This window comes from Salmo salar, chromosome ssa26 (assembly GCF_905237065.1).
Source record: "Salmo salar chromosome ssa26, Ssal_v3.1, whole genome shotgun sequence".
In the NCBI taxonomy this organism is placed as follows: domain Eukaryota; kingdom Metazoa; phylum Chordata; class Actinopteri; order Salmoniformes; family Salmonidae; genus Salmo; species Salmo salar.
Window position 1 is genome coordinate 1,234,212 of NC_059467.1, and position 24,687 is coordinate 1,258,898.

The 24,687-nt window shown below is 43.0% G+C and overlaps 1 long non-coding RNA gene across 1 annotated transcript in view; it reads right to left on the bottom strand.

Moving 5' to 3' along the window:
* Nucleotides 1-1,576: 1,576 nt before the first annotated feature.
* Nucleotides 1,577-24,687, bottom strand: part of LOC106587006 (uncharacterized) — a 35,543-nt gene continuing 12,432 nt past the window's right edge. Inside the window, exons 2-4 of the long non-coding RNA XR_001324340.2 lie at nucleotides 14,397-14,508; nucleotides 13,681-14,128; nucleotides 1,577-1,858 (exon numbers count right to left, since the gene is read on the bottom strand). This is a non-coding gene — a long non-coding RNA (uncharacterized lncRNA). The remainder of the gene's footprint in view (nucleotides 1,859-13,680; nucleotides 14,129-14,396; nucleotides 14,509-24,687) is intronic.

Sequence of the window (24,687 nt, forward strand, 5' to 3'; positions counted from 1 at the left end):
TTTGCTTTGTCATTATGGGGTATTGTGTGTAGATTGCTAAGGACATGTTTTATTCAATCCATTTTAGATGAAGGCTGCAACGTAACAAAATGTGGAAAAGGTCAAGGGGTCTGAATACTCTAGAAGGCACTGTATAACTAGGAATAAAGTGACTAAGCATCAGAAAATATAATAAAACAAGTAGCAGCAGCGAATGTGATGAGTCAAAAAAGTTAGTGCAAAAAGGGTCAATGCAGATAACCAATAGGTAGCCGGACTAACTCTTTAGCAGTCTTATGGCTTGGGGGTAGAAGCTGTTCAGGGTCCTGTTGGTTCCAGACTTGGTGCATCGATACCACTTGAGAGAACAGTCTATGACTTGGGTGGCTGGGGTTTTTGACAATTTTTAGGGCCTTCCTCTGACAACGCCTGGTATAGAGGACCTGGATGGCAGGGAGCTTGGCCCCAATAATGTACTGGGCTGTACACACTACCCTCTGTAGCACCTTGCGGTCGGATGCCAAGCAGTTGCCATACCAAGCGTTGATGCAGCCAGTATAGATGTTCTCAATTGTGCAGCTGTAGAACTTTGTGGATCTGAGGATCCATGCCAAATATTTTCAGCCTCCTGAGGGAAGAGGCATTGTTGTACCCTCTTCACAACTATGTTGGTGTGTGTGGACCGTGATAGATCCTTAGTGATGTGGACACCGAGGAACTTGAAGCTCTTGGCCCACTCCACTACAGCTCCATCGATGTGAATGGGGGCGTGCTGAGCCTCCATTTCCTGTAGCCCACGATCAGCTCCTTTGTCTTGCTGATGTTGAGGGAGAGGTTGATGTCCTGACACCACACTGCCAGGTCTCTGGCCTCCTCCCTATAGGCTGTCTCCTCACCGTCGATGATCAGGCCTACCACCATGATGTCGTCATGGTGTGCATTTGCAGGAGGGAAGGAGGTTCAGAACAGGAAGACCAGGTAATGATGACTACACAGTGGAAATGAGCGTTTAGGGCCGTGGGAAAAGAGAAACTTGAACTCTGTCCCACCTGGGTGACCAGGTGAGCAATATGATCGTTGGTAATGAAGACAGTCAGAGGCCCTGATAAGAGCTAGCATGGGTGGCTGCAGCAGGCAGGCTTACTGGGGTTCCGATCCAGAAGAAGCAGATTATGCGCCTTGATAGCAGAGGACCCCAACCTTAGTTATTCCATTACCTAGATGTGTCCAACCAAGCCAGGGGCAGGGGTGTTCTTCCAGCACCCCCAAACACCTACAGCCTCATCTCTGACTATAAACACGGTCCATCTGTGCTGTTTATCAACTGGAGCTAGCCACCCCTTGGAATGTTCACAAAAACCTGAGAAGATAGCCTATCCAGAAAAACAAAAAACAGGAATTATCACGTGGATGCTTTTAAACACTAATCAATTTCTTGGTCTCATGATAGCCCATGTCATCTCATGAGAGCATGCAGGACACTGCTCATTTGAGTTGCTTCTCATAAGGAAAGCAGGTGTCCATGACTTGATTACAGAAGACAGAAATATTCAAATGCATGTTGACTCTGTAAATATAAAAGAAACTTGAGTCTGGAAGCAGTTGAAGCGTCAGCTTTAATATAGAGTACTTGGGGTAGGCCTACACGCAGTCACATCATAATGCAAAAGGCTAGTACAAAGTCTCATCAGTCTTGCGTTTATACAGGCATCCTCAATTATGTATACATGCGTGCTTACAAACGTTGGTTAATATGAAACTGATACCTTTTCTTTTGATCTCTGTCCGGTACACAGTGTGGTAACAGCAGTATGAGCCAGTTCAAAGTTGAATTGTGAGAAGTTCCTGAGACATCTAGGATCGCTGTGTCCGGTGTAATCTGATGCACAGGGTGATGGAAAATGCATATACGTCAGACCTTTGCTAAGTTATTTGTAAGAAATTAAGCAGGTTACTCATGATGTGATTGTAAGCAAGGGATATGTAAGGATACAAGTCCGTTTAGCATCTGGGTCCTGGGTCCTCACTCCCACAGAGAGAAGTTCACAGAGAGAGAGAAAGACATCCCCCATAGTTATAGCCAGGTTGTCAACTAAAATGGCGCTGAAATGGATAGCAGCCGTTTTACGGGCTCCTGACCACGTCTGCTATTTTATTTTTTTGCACTGATCTTAACTTTTTGTTGTACATAACATTTCCGCCATCATTTCCAATGACAGAAAAGAGCTTCTGGACATCAGAACAGCGATCACTAACCTCAATTTGGATAAAGATTTCTACTTCAATGAGTCAGCGGCGCAAGACATAATGCTAACCCCGGACCAGTCCCTAATCCCAGAGACTCAGAAGAGGAGAAGACAGCGTAAGAGACGCCAACGTGCGAGCACCCTGACGAATAAATAATCTGCCTCTAACCTCTGTTCTATTGGCAAAGTACAATCACTGGAGAACAAACTGGACGAGCTCCGTTTGAGACTATCCTATCAATGATACCTGAAGAACTGTAATATCCTATGTGTCTCGGAGTCATGGCTGAACAAGGGCAATATACATCTTGCTGATTTTTCTATGCATTCTCAAGACCGTACGGCACTGTCGGGTAAAGTTAGGGGGGGAGGGGTGTGTCTCTGTTAAAAACAGCTCAAGGTTCTCATGATAAACTGTAGACCAAGACAGTTTTTCCATCTATATTTTTTTATGCTCAAAACAATGCTGGCACTAAGACAGCACTCAACGAGCACGAAAATGCTCACCCAGAGGCTGTGCTCCTAGTCTCTCTTGGGTAGGGGGCAGTATTTTGACGTCCGGATGAAAAGCGTGCCCGTAGTAAACTGCCTGCTACTCAGGCCCAGAAGGAAGGATATGCATATTATTATTAGATCTGGATATAAAACACTCTGAAGTTTCTAAAACTGTTTGAATTATGTTTGTGATAACAGAACTCATATGGCAGGCAAAAACCTGAGAAAAAAATCCAGCCAGGAAGTGTGGAAATCTGAGGTTTGTAGTTTTTCAAGTGATTGCCCATCTAATACACAGTGTCTGTGGGGTCATTTTGCACTTCCTAAGGCTTCCACTAGATGTCAACAGTCTTTAGAATGTTGTTTCATGCTTCTACTGTGACTGGGGTGAGAATAAGAGCATATGGAGTCAGATGACTGAGAAAATGACATGAGCTCAATCGCGCGCACTCCCGTGGGAGTTAGGTGTGTTCATTTTCATTTCTGAAGACAAAGGAATCGTCCGGTTGGAATATTATGGAAGATTTATGATAAAACATCCTAAAGATTGATTCTATACATCGTTTGACATGTTTCTACAAACTGTAATATAACATTTTTGACTTTGTCTGAATTTACTGTGCGAGCACAGTGCATTTGGATTACTCAACTGAAAGCGCGAACAAAATGGAGGTATTGGGACATAAAGATGGACTTTATCGAACAAAACAAACTTTAATTCTGGAACTGGGATTCCTGGGAGTGCATTCCGATGAAGATCAAAGGTAAGTGAATATTTATAATGTTATTTGTGACTTCTGTCGACTCCAAAATGGCGGGTATCGATATGGCTTGTTTTGATGTCTGAGCGCTGTACTCAGATTATTGCAAAGTTTGCTTTCACTGTAAAGCTTTTTTGAAATCTGACACAGCGGTTGCATTAAGGAGAGGTGTATCTATAATTCTTTGAATAACAGTTGTATATTTTATCAACGTTTATGATGAGTATTTCTGTAAATTGATGTGCTCATTCACCGGAGTTTTGGGAGGCAAAACATTTCTGAACATTACACGCCAATGTAATTATTATTTTTTTTTAAATATAAATATGAACTTTATCGAGCAAAACATACATGTATTGTGTAACATGAAGTCCTATGAGTGCCATCTGATGAAGATCAAAGGTTAGTGATTACTTTTAGCTGTATTTCTGGTTTTTGTGACACCTCTCCTTGCTTGGAAAATGGCTGTGTGGTTTTTCTTGTCTAGGTGCTGTCCTAACATAATCTAATGTTATGCTTTCGCCGTAAAGCCTTTTTGAAATCGGACAGTGTGGTTGGATTAACGAGAAGTGTATCTTTAAAAAATGGAATATAATAGTTGTATGTTTGAGAAATTTGAATTATGAGATTTTTGTTGTTTTGAATTTGGCGCCCTGCTATTTCACTGGCTGTTGGCGAGTGTGTCCCGCAGGTGGCGTCCCACATACCCCAGAGAGGCTAGAGGCCAGTGATTTTACTGCAGGGAAACCGAAATCTATTTTACCCAATTTCTACCAGCATGTCACCTGTGCAACCCCATGTCCCATCCCATGATGCGGATGTTAAGCTACAAGACGGTTTCGCTAGCACAGACTTGAATATGTTCCGGGATTCATCCGATGGCAGAAGTTTACCACATTGATCATCCATTTCAAACTTAAGGTATAGAACACACTCTGAAGTTTCTAAAACTGTTTGAATGAAGTCTGAGTGTAACAGAACTCATATGGCAGGCAAAACCTGAGAAAAATCCAACCAGGAAGTGGGAAATCTGATGCTTGTAGTCTTTAAGTCATTGCCTATCTAACACACAGTGACTTAGGGTTCATTTTGCACTTCCTAAGGCTTCCACTAGATGTCAACAGTCTTTAGAACCTTGTTTCAGGCTTTTGCAGTGAACAGAGAGCGAACAAGGCGGCCGGGAAGTTGGGTGACTCAGAAAATGACATGAGTTCAGTGGCGCGCAGTCACGTGATGAGGTAGCTGTGTTCCATAACGTTTTTCAAGACATTGGAATCGTCCGGTTGGAATATTATTGAAGTTTTATGTTAAAAATGCCCTAAAGATTGATGCTATACAACGTTTGACATGTTTCTACGAACGTAAATTTAATTTTTTTGACTTTTCGTCGTTAAATTTTCATCGCGCTTCCTACATTTGGAGTAGCTTACTGAACGCGTAAAACAACAAGGAGGTATTTGGACATAAATTATGGACTTTATCGAACAAAACAACATTTGTTGTGGACCTGGGATTCCTGGAAGTGCATTCTGATGAAGATCAAAGGTACGTGAATATTTATAATGCTATTTATGATTTTAGATGACTCCAAAATGGCAGGTATCTGTTATTGCTGAGTGCTGTACTCAGATTATTGCAAAGTGTGCTGAAGCTTTTTTGAAATCTGTCACAGCGGTTGCATTAAGGAGATGTTTATCTATAATTCTTTGAATAACAGTTTAATATTTTATCAACGTTTATGATAAGTATTTTTGTAAATTGTTGTGCTCATTCACCGGAAGTTTGAGGCAAAATATTTTCTGAACATCACACACCAATGTAAAATGTTTTTTTTTTTATATAAATATGAACTTTATCGAACAAAACATACATGTATTGTGTAACATTGAGTCCTAAGAGTGTCATCTGATGAAGATCGTCAAAGGTTAGTGGTTAATTTTAGCTGTATTTCTGGTTTTTGTGACGCCTCTCCTGCTTGGAAAATGGTTGTGTGGTTTTTCTTGTTGACGCTCTGTCCTAACATAATCTAACTTTATGCTTTCGCCGTAAAGCCTTTTTGAAATCGAACAATGTGGTTGGATTAAGGAGAAGTGCATCTTTAAAATGGTGTAAAATAGTTGTATGTTTGAGAAATTTGAATCATGAGATTTTGTTGTTTTGAATTTGCCGCCCTGATATTTCACTGGCTGTTGATAGTGTGTACCGCGGGTGGGACGCAAACGTCCCACGTAGCTCATAGAAGTTAATAAGTGCATTGACCACATCATCCCCAAAGTGACCTTACGTACATATCCCAACTAGAAGCCATGTCAACATCCATACTGAGCTAAAGGCCAGAGCTGATCCAAAGGCTTATAGGAAATCCCTCTACAACCTCCGACGAGCATACACACACACGGCCCAGTACATTAGAGTGTCTAGTTTGAGAAACAGATGCCTCAAGTCAACTGGCAGCTTCATTAAACAGAAGCCGCACAACACCAGTCTCAACGTCAACAGTGAAGAAGCGACTCCGGGATGCTGGCCTTCTAGCCAGGGTTGCAAAGAAAAAGCCAAATCTCAGACTGGCCAATAAAATAAAAGATTAAGATGGGCAAAAGAACACAGACACTGGACGGAGGAACTCTGCCTAGAAGGCCAGCATCCCGGAGTCGCCTCTTCACTGTTGACGTTGAGACTGGTGTTTTGCGGGTACTATTTAATGAAGCTGCCAGTTGAGGACTTGTGAGGTGTCTGTTTCTCAAACTAGACACTCTAATGTACTTGTCCTCTTGCTCAGTTGTGCACCGGGGCCTCCCGCTCCTCTTTCTATTCTGGTTAGAGCCAGTTTGCATTTTTCTGTGAAGGGAGTAGTACACAACGTTGTACGAGATCTTCAGTTTCTTGGCAATTTCTCACATGGAATAGCCTTCATTTCTCAGAACAACAATAGACTGACGAGTTTCAAAAGAAAGGTCTTTGTTTCTGGCAATTTTGAGCATGTAAATCAAACCCACAAATGCTGATGCTCCAGATACTCAACTAGTCTAAAGAAGGCCAGTTGTATTGCTTCATCAATCAGAACAGTTTTCAGCTGTGCTAACATAATTGCAAAAGGGTTTTCTAATGATCAATTAGCCTTTTAAAACGATAAACTTGGATTAGCTAACACAACGTGCCATTGGAACACAGGAGTAATGGTTGCTGATAATGGGCCTCTGTAGGTCTATGTAGATATTCCGTTAAAATAAAAAAAATCTGTCGTTTCCAGCTACAGGATGCTCATTTACAACATTAATGTCAACACTGTATTTAGATCAATTTGATGTTATTTTAAGGGACCAAAAAAAGTGTGCTTTTCTTCCAAAAACAAAGACATTTCTAAGTGACCCAAAACTTTTGAACGGTAGTGTACATGTATGTAGAGTTAAAGTGACCATGCATAGATAATAAACAGAGTAGGAGCAGCGTAAAAGAGGGGTCTGGGTAGCCCTTTGATTAGCTGTTCAGGAGTTTTATGGCTTGGGGTAGAAGCTGTTAAAGCCTTTTGGACCTGGACTTGGCGCTCCGGTGCTGCTTGCCATGTGGTAGCAGAGAACAGTCTATGACTAGGGTGGCTGGCATCTTTGACATTTTTGGGGCCTTCCTCTGACACCACGTGGTATAGAGGTCCTGGATGGTGGGAAGCTTGGTCCCAGTGATGTACTGGGCCGTTCGCATTACCCTCCTCGTGGTCGGAGGCCGAGCAGTTGCCATACCAGGCAGTGATGCAACCAGTCAGGATGCTATCGATGGTGCAGCTGTAGAACCTTTTGAGGATCTGAGGACCCATGCCAAATCTTTTTAGTCTCGAGGGGGAATAGGCTTTGTCGTAACCTCTTCACAATTGTCTTAGTGTGTTTGAACCATGATAGTTTGTTGGTGATGTGGACACCAAGGAAATTGAAGTTCTCAACCTGCTCCACTGCAGCCCCGACCTGCTGCACTGCAGCCCCGTCGATGAGAACGGGGTAGTGCTCAGTCCTCCTTTTCCTGTAGTCCGCAATCTCCTTTGTCTTGGTCACGTTGAGGGAGAGGTTGTTGTCCTGGAGCCACAGGGCCAATTGGAGTGGGTCTAGGGTTTCTGGGATAATGGTGTTGATGTGAGCCATGACCAGCCTTTCAAAGCACTTCATGGCTACAGATGTGAGTGCTACGGGTCAGTAAAGACACTTGCCAGTTGGTCAGCGCATGCTCGGAGTACACGTCCTGGTAATCCGTCTGGCCCTGCGGCTTGTGAATGTTGACCTGTTTAAAGGTCTTACTCACATCGGCTACGGAGTGCGTGATCACACAGTCATCTAGAACATCTGATGCTCTCATGCATGCTTCAGTGTTACTTGCCTCGAAGCGAGCATAGAAGTATTTTAGCTTGTCTGGTAGGCTCGTGTCACTGGGCAGCTCGCGGCTGTACTTTCCTTTGTAGTCTGTAATGGTTTGCAAGCCCTGCCACATCCGACGAGCCGGTGTAGTACAATTCAATCTTAGTCCTGTATTGACGCTTTGCCTGTTTTATGGTTCGTCGGAGGGCATAGTGGGACTTCTTATAAGCTTCCGGGTTAGAGTCCCGCTCCTTGAAAGCGGCAGCTCTACCCTTTAGCTCAGTGTGGATGTTGCCTGTAATCCATGGCTTCTGGTTGGGGTACAGTGGGGGAAAAAAGTATTTGATCCCCTGCTGATTTTGTACATTTGCCCACTGACAAAGAAAGGATCAGTCTATAATTTTAATGGTAGGTTTATTTGACCAGTGAGAGACAGAATAACAACAACAATATCCAGAATAATGCATGTCAGAAATGTTATGAATTGATTTGCATTTTAATGAGGGAAATAAGTATTTGATCCCCTCTCAATCAGAAAGATTTCTGGCTGCCAGGTGTCTTTTATATAGGTAAGGAGCTGAGATTAGGAGCACACTCTTAAAGGGAGTGCTCCTAACTGCAGCTTGCTACCTGTAAAAAAGACACCTGTCCACAGAAGCAATCAATCAGATTCCAAATTCTCCACCATGGCCAAGACCAAAGAGCTCTCCAAGGATGTCAGGGACAAGATTGTAGACCTACACAAGGCTGGAATGGGCTACAAGACCATCGCCCAAGCAGCTTGGTGAGAAGGTGACAACATTGTGTGACTATTCGCAAATGGAAGAAACACAAAAGAACTGTCAATATCCCTCGGCCTGGGGCTCCATGCAAGATCTTACCTCGTGGGGTTGCAATGATCATGAGAACGGTGAGGAATCAGCCCAGAACTACACGGGAGGATCTTGTCAATGATCTCAAGGCAGCTGGGACCATAGTCACCAAGAAAACAATTGGAAACACACTACGCCGTGAAGGACTGAAATCCTGCAGCGCCCGCAAGGTTCCCCTGCTCAAGAATACATATACATGCCCGTCTGAAGTCTGCCAATGAACATCTGAATGACTCAGAGAACAACTGGTGAAAGTGTTGTGGTCAGATGAGACCAAAATGGAGCTCTTTGACATCAACTCAACTCGCCGTGTTTGGAGGAGGAGGAATGCTGCCTATGACCCCAAGAACACCATCTCCACCGTCAAACATGGAGGTGGAAACATTATGCTTTGGGGTGTTTTTCTGCTAAGGGGACAGGACAACTTCACCGCATCAAAGTGATGATGGACAGGGCCATGTACCGTCAAATCTTGGGTGAGAACCTCCTTCCCTCAGCCAGGGCATTGAAAATAGATCGTGGATGGGTATTCCAGCATGACAATGACCCAAAACACACGGCCAAGGCAACAAAGGAGTGGCTCAAGAAGAAGCACATTAAGGTCCTGGAGTGGCCTAGCCAGTCACCAGACTTTAATCTCATAGAAAATCTGTGGAGGGAGCTGAAGGTTCGAGTTGCCAAACGTCAGCCTCGAAACCTTAATGACTTGTTGAAGATCTGCAAAGAGGAGTGGGACAAAATCCCTCCTGAGATGTGTGCAAAGAAACTACAAGAAACGTCTGACCTCTGATTGCCAACAAGGGTTTTGCCTCCAAGTACTAAGTCACGTTTTGCAGAGGGGTCAAATACTTATTTCCCTCATTAAAATGCAAACCTACTATTAAAATTATAGACTGATCTTTTCTTTGTAAGTGGGCAAACGTACAAAATCAGCAGGGGATCAAATACTTTTTTCCCCCACTGTATGTATGTATGTATGTACGGTCACTGTGGGGATGACGCCATCGATGCACTTATTGATGAAGCCAGTAACTGATGTTGTGTACTCCTCAAAGCCATCGGAAGAATCTCGGAACATATTTCAGTCTGTGCTAGCAAAACAGTCCTGTAGCTTAGCATCTGCTTCATCTGACCACTTCCTTATTGACCGAGTCACCGGTGCTTCCTGCTTTAGTTTTTCCAGGAGGATAGACTTATGGTCAGATTTGCCAAATGGAGGGCGAGGGAGAGCTTTGTACGCATCTCTGTGTGGAGTAAAGGTGGTCTAGAGTTTTTTTTCCTCCTCTGGTTTCAAATTTAACATGCTGGTAGAAACTAGTTAAAAAGGACGAGTTTCCGGGCATTAAAGTCCTCGGCCACTAGGATCGCCGCCTCTGGATGAGCGTTTTCCTGTTTGCTTATGGCCGTATACAGCTCATTGAGTGCGGTCTAAGTGCCAGCATCGGCTTGTGGTGGTATGTACAGTCGTGGCCAAAAGTTTTGAGAATGACACAAATATTGGGAGCACTCAACGTCTGTGGAGAGCTACACAACGTCCCACACCATCAAAGGTTTCTCATTGTGCTGTTTGACCTTCACTCTAAATGGCCCGAAGACAGTCCAATGGGAAAAGTCACAGCGGAGACCATAGTCAACTTTCTGGATCAGTTCTTCGCTCGCTGGGGCCTGCTTCAGGCCATTACCATGGACAATGGTGCCCAGTTCCTATCGAACCACTTCCTCTCTTACCTCGCAGCCAAAGGTGTCAACCACATCCATACCGCTTTCCATCACATGCAGGCGAACGGGGGGGGGGGTGGTGATTTAAAATCGTTTCCTAAAAAATGGACTTCACTACGGGAGTCTTCCCCGCCTAACTCATGTTGGGGCGTGAGCTTGTGCTGCCCATCACCAGACTTCGTGGATCTTCAGTGAGGAAGCATCAGCATGATATGAAGCAGAGAGCTCAGCCGCCAGCCATCGAGGTGTCTGACTGGGTCGGAGTCCGTCGACCTCATCGGGCCAGCAAACTGATCACGTTCAGGTCAGCCGTCAACTGGGCCCAGTGACATTTCAACTGGCAGGTGGATCTCAGTGGCATTCCAGCTGTCTATGCAGGGTCCCTGCTCCCGTGAACACATCGAATGTGGTCAGGCAGGACAGTCCTGTTGCCATGCCACCTGCTCAGCCTCCCGAACAACAGCCAGCTCTGGCTGCCCCTGAGCCCAGACTTGTCAGGGCTCGTGCACGCACTGGGCGTTTTCAGGACTTTGATACTACCTTCCATACATAGACTTTGGGAGGGGGAGAATTGTTAGGTTTGTTATTTAGCTCCTGCGAGTTTGTTGCAACAGAACAAAGACAGACATGCTTGAGCTGTAGCCTATAGGCTACTGTCAGTAGAAGCGTTTGGATATTAGACCATAATCCATAAGCTCAATGTTATGCTTAATACTGCAGAGAATACATCCAGTCAATTTACACAGCAAAATATATATATTTTTTTTATCAGATAACGAAATCATATGTGCGCGCCCAAGGCTGAGTCACTCCCTCCCAGGCATGCATCTGGAAAAGCTACCAAATGCTTAAGTTGTTTTAGGGACAAGAAATGTATCCTACCTAGGCTACAACAATACAATGTAATGAAGAATGTTATTATTGTTTTCAAGAGCGTACAAAACTAGTCTAGGCTGTAAACTGCAGTGAATAACCTGTCATTTGAATAGCTGCTCAAAAGCCTGGCGTTTTGAATGCATCCTGGTATTCATTTAGAAATACTTGCATCTAACCTATCTGATTGGGCAACCATTTGGATCAGTGATGGGATTTTTCTCTGCAGTTTAGTCTACAAGGTCCAGGCACATTAACAGGCCACTAATATTATGTTGTATTTTGTCAGGATGTTTGGCTAACAGAAACATGCTAATGCAGGGATTTTTAGTGGTGCACTTTTGAATTATGATAATGCACAAGCGCGGTGGAAGTTGAACTATAATTTATTAGGTTCAATTAAGAAAAAAATTATAGGATTCTGATTGGAGTGACAAACTCCTTCAAGTAACAAAGTATAGGATCCATTCAGATGACATTTGATTTCCAATAGGATTATGATAGAAGTGACACAAAATCCTATAGGATTCTATTGGGAAAAAAAAAATCACTAATCCTATAGAATATTTTGACTAGGGTAGCCGAGCCGCAGCCCCACAATGTGTGAAGCCCTTAAATTTAATTTAACACATTTCTTGTTGATGATTGATTTGTTTACAAGGTGATTCTAGTCTAGATGTAAGAGACACATTTGTATTTGTATGAATTATATTTAGAATTATAAAATTACAACAGTCATTGGGTACAGTCAGAGGCCTAAGGGGAATGGCTGGCTAGAGCCCATACAGTCTTTCACCGTGCTGCCGGTGCATCCACCATTGTTAGATTTCTATAAACTCGAGAACACCTAAGTTATAGTTCAATGTGTTGTTGAACGGTAGTGTAAATATATAAAATATATTTATTGTAACAGTATCTATGTGTGTGTTTGGAATAGAAATGTCACTTCAATGCACAATTACTAAAATACTCTTGCCTGAAACTACGTGCAACTGGTCTAAGATACTCGTAATCAGGATAGGTTTGCTCTAGTAGGATTAATGAGACTGGAAGGAAACTTAAAATAAGAAAACCTAAGCTGGCATATTTATTTGGTAATATTTAAATGTATTTAAAATGGTAATCAACTGATAATCAAGGTTCAAAATAGCATGTCAATATCACTAGTAATTAACCTCTCTTGGGTATGTGGGACGTGACCGTCCCACCTGCGGGACACACTATTCAACAGCCAGTGAAATAGCAGGGCGCCAAATTCAAAACAACAAAAATCTCATAATTCAAATTTCTTAAACATACAACTATTATATCCCATTTTAAAGATAAGATTCTCGTTAATCCAACCACATTGTCCGATTTCAAAAAGGCTTTACGGCGAAAGCATAGCATTAGATTATGTTACCACATCATCTTGACAAGAAAAACCACAGCCATTTTCCAAGCAAGGAGTGGCGTCACAAAAAACAGAAATACAGCTAAAAAGAATCACTAACCTTTGATGATCTTCATCAGATGGCACTCTTAGGACTTTATGTTTCACAATACATGTATGTTTTGCTCGATAAAGTCCATCATTTATGTCCAAATACCTCCTTTTTGTTCACGCGTTCAGTCCACTACTCCAAATGCAGGAAGCGCGCAAAAATGTCACGACGAAAAGTCAAAAAAAGTTATATTTACGTTCGTAGAAATATGTCAAACGATGTATAGCATCAATCTTTAGGATGTTTTTAACATAAATCTTCAGTAATATTCCAACCGGACAATTGCAATGTCTTCAGAAAAGAAAAGGAACACAGCTCACACTCACGTCAGCGCACCTCTGAGCTCGTCATTTCCTCACTCATCGGACTCCAGGCCCTCTCGTTGGCTAAATATTTACAGTAAAAGCCTGAAACAACGTTCTAAAGACTGTGGCCATCTAGTGGAAACCTTAGGAAGTGCAAAATGAACCCTAAGTTACTGTATAGGCAATAGGCAATCACTTGAAAAAAAACTACAACCCTCAGATTTCCCACTTCCTGGTTGGATTTTTCTCAGGTTTTAGCCTGCCATATGAGTTCTGTTATACTCACAGACATCATTCAAACAGTTTTAGAAACTTCAGAGTGTTTTCTATCCGAATCTACTAATAATATGCATATCCTACCTTCTGAGCCTGAGTAGCAGGCAGTTTAATTTGGGCACGCCTTTTATCCGGACGTCAAAATACTGCCCCCTACCCTAGAGAAGTTAAAGTATAAAAACGGCATTTCGATATCAAATATCACAAATTCATCAGCATCAATATAAACGATGAGTAGTCGGATTTTGCACCTTTTCTCTCAACGCTGAAGCAAACAACTGATTTCACAACGGGGGCATCACACCAACCGCACGAGTTTGCATCTCATACCTCCTTGTTCTTAGAACTTGTTCTTCCCCCTCCGAATCACCCAAGGTCATCGATGAGGATGGAGCCTGCATACAGTGAGGACACAACCGTGATCGGTCCATGAGGAGCTATTCCCAATAATGCCCTAATTGTGCAGTGGGATTTGTAGTTGTAGAACATCTCACTCTACAGCAGAAGAAAGGACGATTTCTGACACCTAAGCTCGGAGCAGTCAACAATGACCTGCGTGTCTGGGTAGCTTTTAAATTCCTCCGGTAGATTGGCCTTCATTTCCTCTTGTGTCATACAGATGGTCACTGCTCCAAGCAGTGTGTATAGGAAGTTGGCCCAGGTGATGATGATCCTACTGACTGCAGAGGGATGGATGAGAAAGTGTTGGCCCAGGTCTCTGAGATCCAGTGTCAGGAAGAGGCAAAGCTCATCCACTGGCTGCAACAAGCGCCTGTCTCTGTAGAACGCAGGTTATATATATGCAATTGATTAGTTCAGTGTCATTGCTGTACATTTTTATCACAACTGTTTGTTTTATAGGGCCTGCACATCCATTTTATAGTCTGCAGCATAATAATGTTTTCAGGAGGTTGACTGTGGATGCGTCATGTACTTAATTTAACATTGTATTGTGTATTTAATTTAACATCACATTCTCAAGAAAATAATTAATGATAATAACACATTTCAACCAATTCACAACATGAAAATTATAACAATCTTACAGTGTACTTGGATGGAAGAGTGACCTCATGCTGCTTGAGTGACCTGCACAAACTTGGCAGTTGCTGATTCAAATCAGTCTCCAAAAAGACAAGATGGTCATAACTGGGAAATCTGTTGGAAGAATGAAACAAAAGCAGACTGATAAGGACTCAGCAAAATCATAACTTTCATCATTACCTACCTATTGATAACATACAATACAAGTTGTGCTGGTTTAGAGTCATCAACCTACCTAGTGTAGAATCATATGTCCTTATCTGATCCCACAAACTGTTGCAGACCAATACAACATCTGACAGTCACCTCTTCCAGGTCTCTCCTAAGCCTAGCTATCAACTGCTGTTGGCTCAGGTACTGCACAGTAGTCGTGGTCCTGGGCACAGTTCATCGCATCATCAATTTAATCTCCACCATCCTCTGCATGGTCGGTGCTCGGTCTCTCTCTCCTCTCCCAAACAATAGGCCTTGGGGGAAGAACATAATTGTTCCATTGGAAAAGAAGTGGCACTGCCCCCATCCTCAGACAACACAGCCCTCCTGGAGTTGGCTCAACTACATCTTCAGCCACAGACCTTACAGCTATTCCCGATGTTGAAGTTGTTTCGCACGCTTCTTTCGTAGCTCTTCATTGGCAGCTCTTCATTGAATTTTGCAGATGAGCTGCACAGCAATGTTCAGAACAGCTAACCTCTCTTCTCTGACTTCTTTTCTTCATGGTACACGTCTTGATCCTCTTTATGGTGATGTCGATATGTTCCAACAGCTAGCTAGCACTTGAATTAGAAAATACTACATTTGAAGAAACACACCATACTCACACTAGCTATAGTATTCCACTTACACGACTATTACAAACAAAAAAAGCACTTGAGACATACAGTGCATTTGGAAACTATTCAGACCCTTTGACTTTTTCCACATTTTGTTACATTACAGCCTTATTCTAAAATTGAGTAAATACTTTTTTTCTTCAATCTACAAAAATACCCCATAATGGCAAAACAAAAACAAGGACATTTTGGCTAATTTATTCAACAACAAAAAACTGAAATATCACATTTACATAAGGAGTCAGACCCTTTACTCAGTGATTTGTTGAAACACCTTTGGCAGCGATTACAGCCTTGAGTCTTCTTGGGTATGATGTGACAAGCTTGGCACACCTGTATTAGGGGAGTTTCTCCAATTCTCTGCAGATCCTCTCAAGTGCTGCCAGGTTGGATGGGGAGCGTTGCTGCACAGCTATTTTCAGGTCTCTCCAGAGATGTTAGATCGGGTTCAAGGCTGGGCCACCCAAGGTTTAGAGACTTGTCCCGAAGCCACTCCTGTATTTTCTTGGCTGTGTGCTTAGGGTCGTTCTCCTGTTGAAATGTGAACCGTCGCCCCAGTCTGAGGTCCTGAGCACTCTGGAGTAGGTTTTCATCAAGCATCTCTCTGTACTTTGCTACGGTCATCGAACCTGACTAGTCTCCCAGTTCCTGCTGCTGAAAAACATCCCCACAGCATGATGCTGCCACCACCATGCTTCACCGTAGGGATGGTGACAGGTTTCATCCAGACTTGACACTTTGCATTGAGGCCAAAGAGTTCAATCTTGGTTTCATCAGACCAGAGAATCTTGTTTCTCATGGTCAGAGTTTAAAGGTGCCTTTTGCCAAACTCCAAGCGGGCTGTCATGTGCCTTTTACTGAGGAGTGGCATCTGGCCACTCTACCATAAAGGCCTGCTTGGTGGAGTGCTGCAGAGATGGGAGAACCTTCCAGATGGACAACCATCTCCACAAGGAACTCTAGAGCTCTGTCAGAGTGACCATTGGGTCTTGGTCACCTCCCTGACCAAGGCCCTTCTCCCCCGATTGCTCAGTTTGGCCAGACGGCCAGCGCTAAGAAGAGTCTTGGTGGTCCTGAACTTCTTCCATTTAAGAATACCCTTCCCCAGATCTGTGCCTCGACACAATCCTGTCTCGAAGGTCTACAGACAATTCCTTCGACCTCATGGTTTTGGGTTTTTGCTCTGACATGCACTGTCAACTGTGGGACCTTATATAGACAGGTGTATGCCTTTCCAAAACATGTCCAACCAATTGAATTTACCACAGGTGGACTCCAATCAAGTTGTAGAAACATCAAGGATGATCAATGGAAACAGGAGGCAACGGAGCTGAATTTCGAGTCTCATAGCAAAGGCTCTGATTACTTATGTAAATCTGTATTACAGTGCCTACTTTCCGAAGGCACCGTACACACACACACACACACACACACACACACACACACACACACACACACACACACACACACACACACACACACACACACACACAACAAATAGAAGGACCAGAGAGAAATTGCGAGCTAATACTATTATGGGCGACCAATGGCAAAAAACTGGAAATAGTTCACCGGAAGCAGATCGCCATGACATTTATTGGGCCTCCGAGTGGCGCAGCAATCGCAGTGCTTGAGGCGTCACTACAGACAGCCTGGTTCAAATCCAGGTTGTATCACAACCGGCCGTGATTGGGAGTCCCATAGGGCGGCGCACAATTGGCCCAGCGTCGTCTGGGTTTGGCCGGCGTAGGCCGTCATTGTAAATAAGAATTTGTTCTTAACTGACTTGCCTAGTTAAATAAAGGTTAAATTAAAAACACACCCTTCCCCCCTATCCCCGCTTCCACGTCAAAAGAGTACCAAGACTCGGTGGAAAGAAAAGATGACTTGAAGGACCGGGAAAAAAAAAAGTGTCCTCAAGAACCGAGAGTAAAAACCAAAGAAAGTTCCAGATTGGATGCAAACAAACTTAAGGCTTTCATTTGAATTCAAATTTTTTTTCATACAAAATGTTCTGTTTCTATGTGCATGACTTCACATTTGCCTACAATAAAAAATACACAGGGCTTGCAAACTATCACAGATTACAAAGAGAAACCTAGCCGCAAGCTGCCCAGTGAAGCAAGCGTTCCATGCTCGCGTCGAGGCAAGCAACACTGAACCATGCATGAGAGAACCAGCTGTTCCAGAATCAGCTGTGATCTCGCTCTGTAACCAACGTGTTTCAAGCAGACCACCATAGTCCCTGTGCCCAAGAAAGCCTATCGCCCCTTGGCATTCACGCATGTAGCCATGAAAGCTGGTCCTGGCTCACATCAACACCGTCATCCCAAACACCCTGGACCCACTCCAATTCACATACCGCCCCAAAAGATCATGCAATCTCTATTGCATTTCACACTTCCCTTGGTATGGCAACTGCTTGGGATCTGACCGCAAGGCGCTACAGAAGGTACATCACTAGCCCAGTACATCAGTGGGGCCGAGGTCCTGGATGGCAGGGAACTCTATACCAGGCGGTGTCAGAGGAAGGTCCTAAAAATTGTCAGACTCCAGCCACCGAAGACATAGAATGTTCTCTCTGCTACCGCATGGCAAGTGGTACCGATGTCGAAAGTCTGGAACCAACAGGACCCTGAACAGCTTCTACCCTCAAGCCATAAGACGGCTATATAGTTAGTTAAATAGTTAACCAGTAGCTACCCGGACCATCTGCATTGACCGTTTTTTGCGTTGTTTTGACTCATCACATATGCTGCTACTGTTTGTTATCTATCATGTTTCCTAGTCACTTTATCCCTACCTATATGTACATACAACAGTAGCTAAGATGGGGAGAAGTCTGTCCATAAAGCGCTGCTCTGCATTCTTAACAAGACTATCAACAAGGCAGGTCCTACAGGCCCTGGTTTTGTTGCACCTGAACTACTGTTCAGTAGTGTGGTAAGGTGCCACAAAGAGGGACTTGTGAAAATTGCAGTTGGCTCAGAGAGCTAACATTAAGAGCTAACATTAATGACATGCATGTCAATCTCTCATGGCTCAACGAGGAAGAGCGATTGACATCATCATTACTCGTTTTCGTAAGAGGTGTTGACAAGCTGAAGGTACCGAGCTGTCTGTTTAAAATACTAGCACACAGCTCGGACACCCATGCATACCCCACAAGACATGCCACCAGAGGTCTCTTCACAGTCCCCAAGTCCAGAACAGACTATGGGAGGTGCACAGTACTACATAGAGCCACGACTACATGGAAGTCTATTCCACATCAGGTAAGTGATGCAAGCAGTAGAATCAGATTTAAAAAGCAGGTAAAACTATACCTTATGGAACAGCAGGAACTGTGAAGTAACACAAACATAGGCACAGACACATGCTTACACACACACGATAACATACGCACTATACACACACACACACACGTATTTTGTGTTGTAGATATGTGGTAGCGGAGTATGGGCCTGTAATGAATGTATTGTAATGTTTTTAAAATTGTATAACTGCCTTAATTCTGCCGGACCCCAGGAAGAGTAGCTGCTGCCTTGACAGCAGCTAATGGGGATCAATAATAAAAATACACTATATGGACAAAAGTGTGTGGACACCCCTTCAAATTAGTGGATTCGGTTCTTCAGCCACAGGCGTTGCTGACAGGTGTATTAAATCGAGCACACAGCCATACAATCTCCGTAGACAAACATTGGCAGTAGAATGGCCCGTACTGTGACTTTCAACGTGGCACCTTCATAGGATGCCACCTTGCCAACAAGTCACTTCGTCAAATTTTTGTCCTGCTAGTGCTGCCCCTGTCAACTGTAAGTGCTGTAATTGTGAAGTGAAAACTTCTAGGAGCAACAACGGCGCCGCAAAGTGGTAGGCCACACAAGCTCACAGAATGAGACCGCTGAAGTGGGTAGCTCGTAAAACTTGTCTGTCCTTGGTTGCAATACTCACTACCGAGTTCCAAACTGCCTCTGGAAGCAACATCAGCACAATAACTGTTCATTGGGAGCTTCATGAAACGGGTTTCCATGGCCAAGCAGCCACACACAAGCCTAAGATCATCATGTGCAATGCCAAGCTTTGGCTGGAGTGGTGTGAAGCTCGCCACCATTGGAGTCTGGAGCAGTGGAAACGCGTTCTCTGGAGTGATTAATCGAACTTCACCGATGACAGATGAATCTGGGATTGGCAGATGCCAGGCGAATGTTACCTGCCCGAATGCATAGTCCCAACGGTAAAGATTGGTGGAGGAGGAATAATGGTCTGGGGCTGTTTTTCATGGTTCATGGTGTTTCATGGTTCAGGCCCCTTAGTTCCAGTCACAGGAGGCTGCTGAGGAGAGGACGGCTCATAACAATGGCTGGAATAGAATGGTATCAAACACATGATTTCCATGTGTCCAATACCATTCCATTTATTCCATGCAATTATTATGAGCCCGTCCTCCCCAATTAAGGTGCCACCAGCCTCCTGTGCTTCCAGTGAAGGGAAATCTTAACGCTACAGCATACAATGACATTCTGGACGATTCTGTGCTTCCAACTTTATGGCAACAGTTTGGGGAAGCCCTTTCCTGTTTCAGCATGACAATGGCCCTGTGCACAATGCGAGGTCCATACAGAAATGGTTTGTCGAGATCGGTGTGAAAGAACTTGACTGGCCTGCACAGAGCCCTGACCTCAACCACATCAAACACCTTTGGGATGAATTGTAATGCCGACTGCGAGCCTGGTCTAATTGCCCAATATCAGTGCCCGACCGCACTAATGCTCTTGTGGCTGACTGGAAGCAATTCCCCGCATCAATGTTCCAACATCTATTGGAAAGCCTTCCCAGAAAAGTGGAGCTTGTTTTAGAAACAAGGGGAGGGGGGGGGACCAACTCCATATTAATGCACATGATTTTGGAATGAGATGTTCGATGAGTACTTTTGGCCATGTAGTACATCTACCTGAATTACCTCACACCCTCATTGACTCTGTACTGGTACCTCGTGTGTATATAGCCAAGTTATTGTTACTCATTGTGTATTTATTCCTTGTGTTAATATTTTTCTGTTATTTATCTTTATTTCTCTCTGCATTGTTGGGAAGGGCCTTAAGTAAGCATTTCACTGTTAGTCTACACCTGCTGTTTACAAAGCATGTGACAAATAAATTGTGATTTGATTTGAGATAAGAACCACTTATGGTGATGAATATGTTGGATTGTTAGTTTTTACGTTTCTGATTAAATTATTGAAATAGAGTATCTTACTAGCTCATTGTAGCATCTGTGCCTGACTGTTGTGTATTCAGCAGTACTTATTCCATACTGTATGGCTTCAGTATCCAAAACTAATTCTCAAGAGATTCTGTTCCATTTTCACAGAGCGAGTCAGAGCTACATCTGTTCTGCCATTTTAAACTCCTTGCAGCATCCTCTTCACATTCTTCCCTTTCACTCAACCGACTCCAATATGGAGTGGACAAGAAGGTCGTCTGGAGTCAATTATTGACCAGTTCCAAAATAGAGATGACAAAACCACAGAGGAGAACAGGGGGTGGGAGAGGTCCTTAAACCTTTGCCACAAGCTGCCTTATGTTTAGTCCCTCTTTCCATTTCAACACAGAACCACACAGCTTCAGCCTCCTACATCAACCCCAGGGTAACAATAATTCAGTGTTGGCTCATGCCAATCAATACAATCCTTTCACTCTCACTGATGTCTCCTTTAATCTCTGGAGTCCTGTAGTTTGTTTGCAAGCATTCTTATTATGGCTTTCGATTTGTTTCTGTAATGCATTGTGGATGGCTAGATCAGCTTTCACGTTCAGGGTATGTCTATGGCAACAACAACCCATCTGCTTGAGCACAGGGAGAGCATATTTTGATTTTGACAATGTCACAAGGTAAGTCAACTTCATAATGCTCCTTTAAAACCTCTTAAACAATAGGGAAACATGTAGATTTCTGCCTAAATAGGCATACCCAAACAACATTTTATGAGATGGCCATAAATAATAACTGGTAATGCTGTATAGGTTGTAGAAAGGTATGGAACTCACCTTGATGATAAAAATAGTTATACATTTCTGAGGTTTATTCACATTTGAGGACACAAGCTCAAGTACATACTAGAAATACAGTACTATGAAAATATTCAACATAAGTGGGGCAATAGCGCTTGAAATGACTGAAAGGCTTTCTAAATATAGTAACAATAAAATGATAAAGTACTAACTATAAGATGTCACATTTCTTATAACCGTAAAATAAATATGATCATACTTAGTGTATATATTGGCATCATTTCATATAACTGATGACAGTGTTCTACCAAGCATCCACTGAGAGGCACAGAGACACCATTCAAATGTGTACAGACTCGTTACGATCAGCTTTAAGCATAGAGTGATTTTGTATGTCTGTGACCAAGAGAAAGTGGTCTCGTTTCAATTCAACTAAATTATTTTGTCTTTTTCCTGATTGAGAGCTATAAATCAATCATCACAGAGAGATGAAACTGCTATTTTTGTATTCGCTAGACTCTCCCATTTTATATGAGCTATTGCAAGCACAAATACAAGCTACACAGGCACAGGAAATCGTTATTTTGTCTGCTTAGGCCAGAAAATGTGAAGTGTTGCTCCGTATGCAAATAGCAGATTTCTTGTGTCTGTGAACCTTCATATGCGCTTGCATTAGCGCATATGAATCGGGACTATGGAGCCAGATACCTGCCAAAAGGTTGAACGTACATATCGCTAGGTTCGTAAGAAAATCCATACGTAAATTGTTAGGATTGTAAGAAAAGCCATGCGTGAAACATGAACGTCAAATTTAATCTGTGAACATACAAACACCATGTTACGATTATGGACTAGCATTTCTAGGCTTGAACAAATTCTGACGTACACAGTAGCGGTTCGTGGGTAAAATCACTGGGGAAGTTAAGCACCCCCACCCCCAAAAAAGCCATACAACAATCGACGTGTTGTGATAATTGCGTTGTTTCCTCTATAACATGTTAATTCATGATACATAGGCCGAGACAATAAGAAGACACAGTGGCAGAATAAATTCAACCATACCTTTTTTTTATATCACAAAACTGGATAGCAACCTCTGGCCAGTGAAATCCACAAAGGATATCGCGTGTACAGCAACAGACAGTTACATGACCTACAGCATGGTCAAGCAAGTCAATGTTTCCGACATTTTTGGACCACTAAACTATTGATTTAGAACCACAGAGTTACAGCAAGTCAAAGAAAACAGAAGCTGCCTCCACTATTCCAGCACCATTTCAACATAATCAAATCACCTCTGTTTAGTCTAATACAGTGAAAACTAAAAGATAGTTTTTTGCTATTTAGTCCAATCAATGTAATCTAAATATGATGTGGCTGTCCATGGTTCTGATTTCTGTGTGTGCGTATGTGTGTGTGCATTCGTGCAAGTAGAAAACATGACTCACCCTACTTGTAGAGAAACGCCAGTGAAATCCTCCTCTCTTTAATGTTGATGAAATGGTCTATCACTCTGGCATACAGTTCACGCTTTTCTTTTTTGTTGTCCTAGGCTACCTGCTGAAATGCTTGCTCGCTACCCTAACTTCCATTAGCATTCTACATCAAGCTACATATTGAACTCCCATCCTCAGGCCAGGGGCACTAAATGTATGAATTAATGGTTGGTTCAGAATCGCCATTATAGTCATTGGCCAGTAAGGAGATTTAAATAAAACAACAAGTCAAAATCCCTATCTCCATCCATGGCTAATTTAGGAAAGGGCCAATTTTAGCTAGCTGACTAGCTAGCTACTGGAGGACAACAACGCAACAATTAGATGTTTCAGTCAATGACGTATGCTCTCAATGGGATTGGATAGGAGTGACGCCATATCCAAGCTGGCTTCCTTTGACAATTTTTTTGTGCACAAGGACCATTCACAGTTGAGCTCGCTCAGTTTAGGTCAATGCTTATTGGCACATTTTCAAAAATACATTTGTCAAGGGAGGCCAGACGCTCGCTGACTTCCCTGACCTTCAATGCTACGGGCAGCAACAATACCATACTCGTTCTCCTGTGAGATACATTATTTTCCTTCACTCTGCGGTCGGACTCATCCCAAACCATCTCAATTTGGTTGAAGTCGGGGGGATTGTGGAGGCCAGGTCATCTGATGCAGCACTTCGGCACTCTCCTTCTTGGTCAAATAGCACTTACACAGCCTAGAGGTGTGTTGGGTCATTGTCCTGTGGAAAAACAAATGATAGTCCCACTAAGCGCAAACCAGATGGGATGGCGAATAGCTGCAGAATGCTGTGGTAGCCATGATGGTTAAGTGTGCCTTGAATTCTAAATAAATCACAGACAGTGTCACCAGCAAAGCACCCCCACACCTCAACACCTCCTCCTGCATGCTTTACGGTGGGAAATACACATGCGGAGATCATCCGTTCATCCACACCGCATCTCATAAAGACAGCGATTGGAACCAAAAATGTCAAATTGGACTCCAGACCACTTTTTACTGAGTGGAATTCACTAATACAACTAAATTCGACTAGCTACATTCGGTTCATGTCCTTTGCAGACGCCAAATTACTGACACAAGTTTGTACGCATAAAAAGATCTGTAACTGAGTAAAGGGAGACCAAGTAAGAATTGAAGGTATCTGGCTCCATATGGGACAACCTGTGCTTTTATTAGGGAGTGTAAAGCAATTGATGTTGTGCCCTTCACAGAGTGTGCTTTACACAGAAATATCGGTCGGAACCATTCCAGAACCTCTCAAAGTCCCCTAAATAAGGGACTTAACATCTAAGAGATTTTTAATAAACCTTGTTTATTTGTTTTAGTACAGACAATAGGCTACATTGTTTATTGCTGCAACAGCATAAATATTTGTTTGTACTGATACTATAAATCAGCATATAAGTACTGACGCTATAATGAATATTTCGACCTTGTACTACGGCACATATACAGTTGAAGTCGGAAGTTTACAAACACTTAGGTTGGAGTCATTAAAACTCATTTTTCAACCACTACACAAATTTCACGTTAACAAACTATAGTTTTGGCAAGTCGGTTAGGACATCTGTGTGCATGACAAGTAATTTTTCCAACAGTTGTTTACAGACAGATTATTTCACTGTATTACAATTCCAGTGGGTCAGAAGTTTATATACAAAGTTGACTATGCCTTTAAACAGCTTGGAAAATTCCAGAAAATAATGTCATGTCTTTAGAAGCTTCTGATTGACTCAAATGATGTCAATTAGCCTATGTATTTCAAGGCCTACCTTCAAACTCAGTGCCTCTTTGCTTGACGTCATGGGAAAGTCAAAAGAAATCAGCCAAGACCTCAAAAAATATTGTAGACCTCCACAAGTCATCCTTGGGAGCAATTGCCAAACACCTGAAGGTACCACGTTCATCTGTACAAACAATAGTACACAAGTA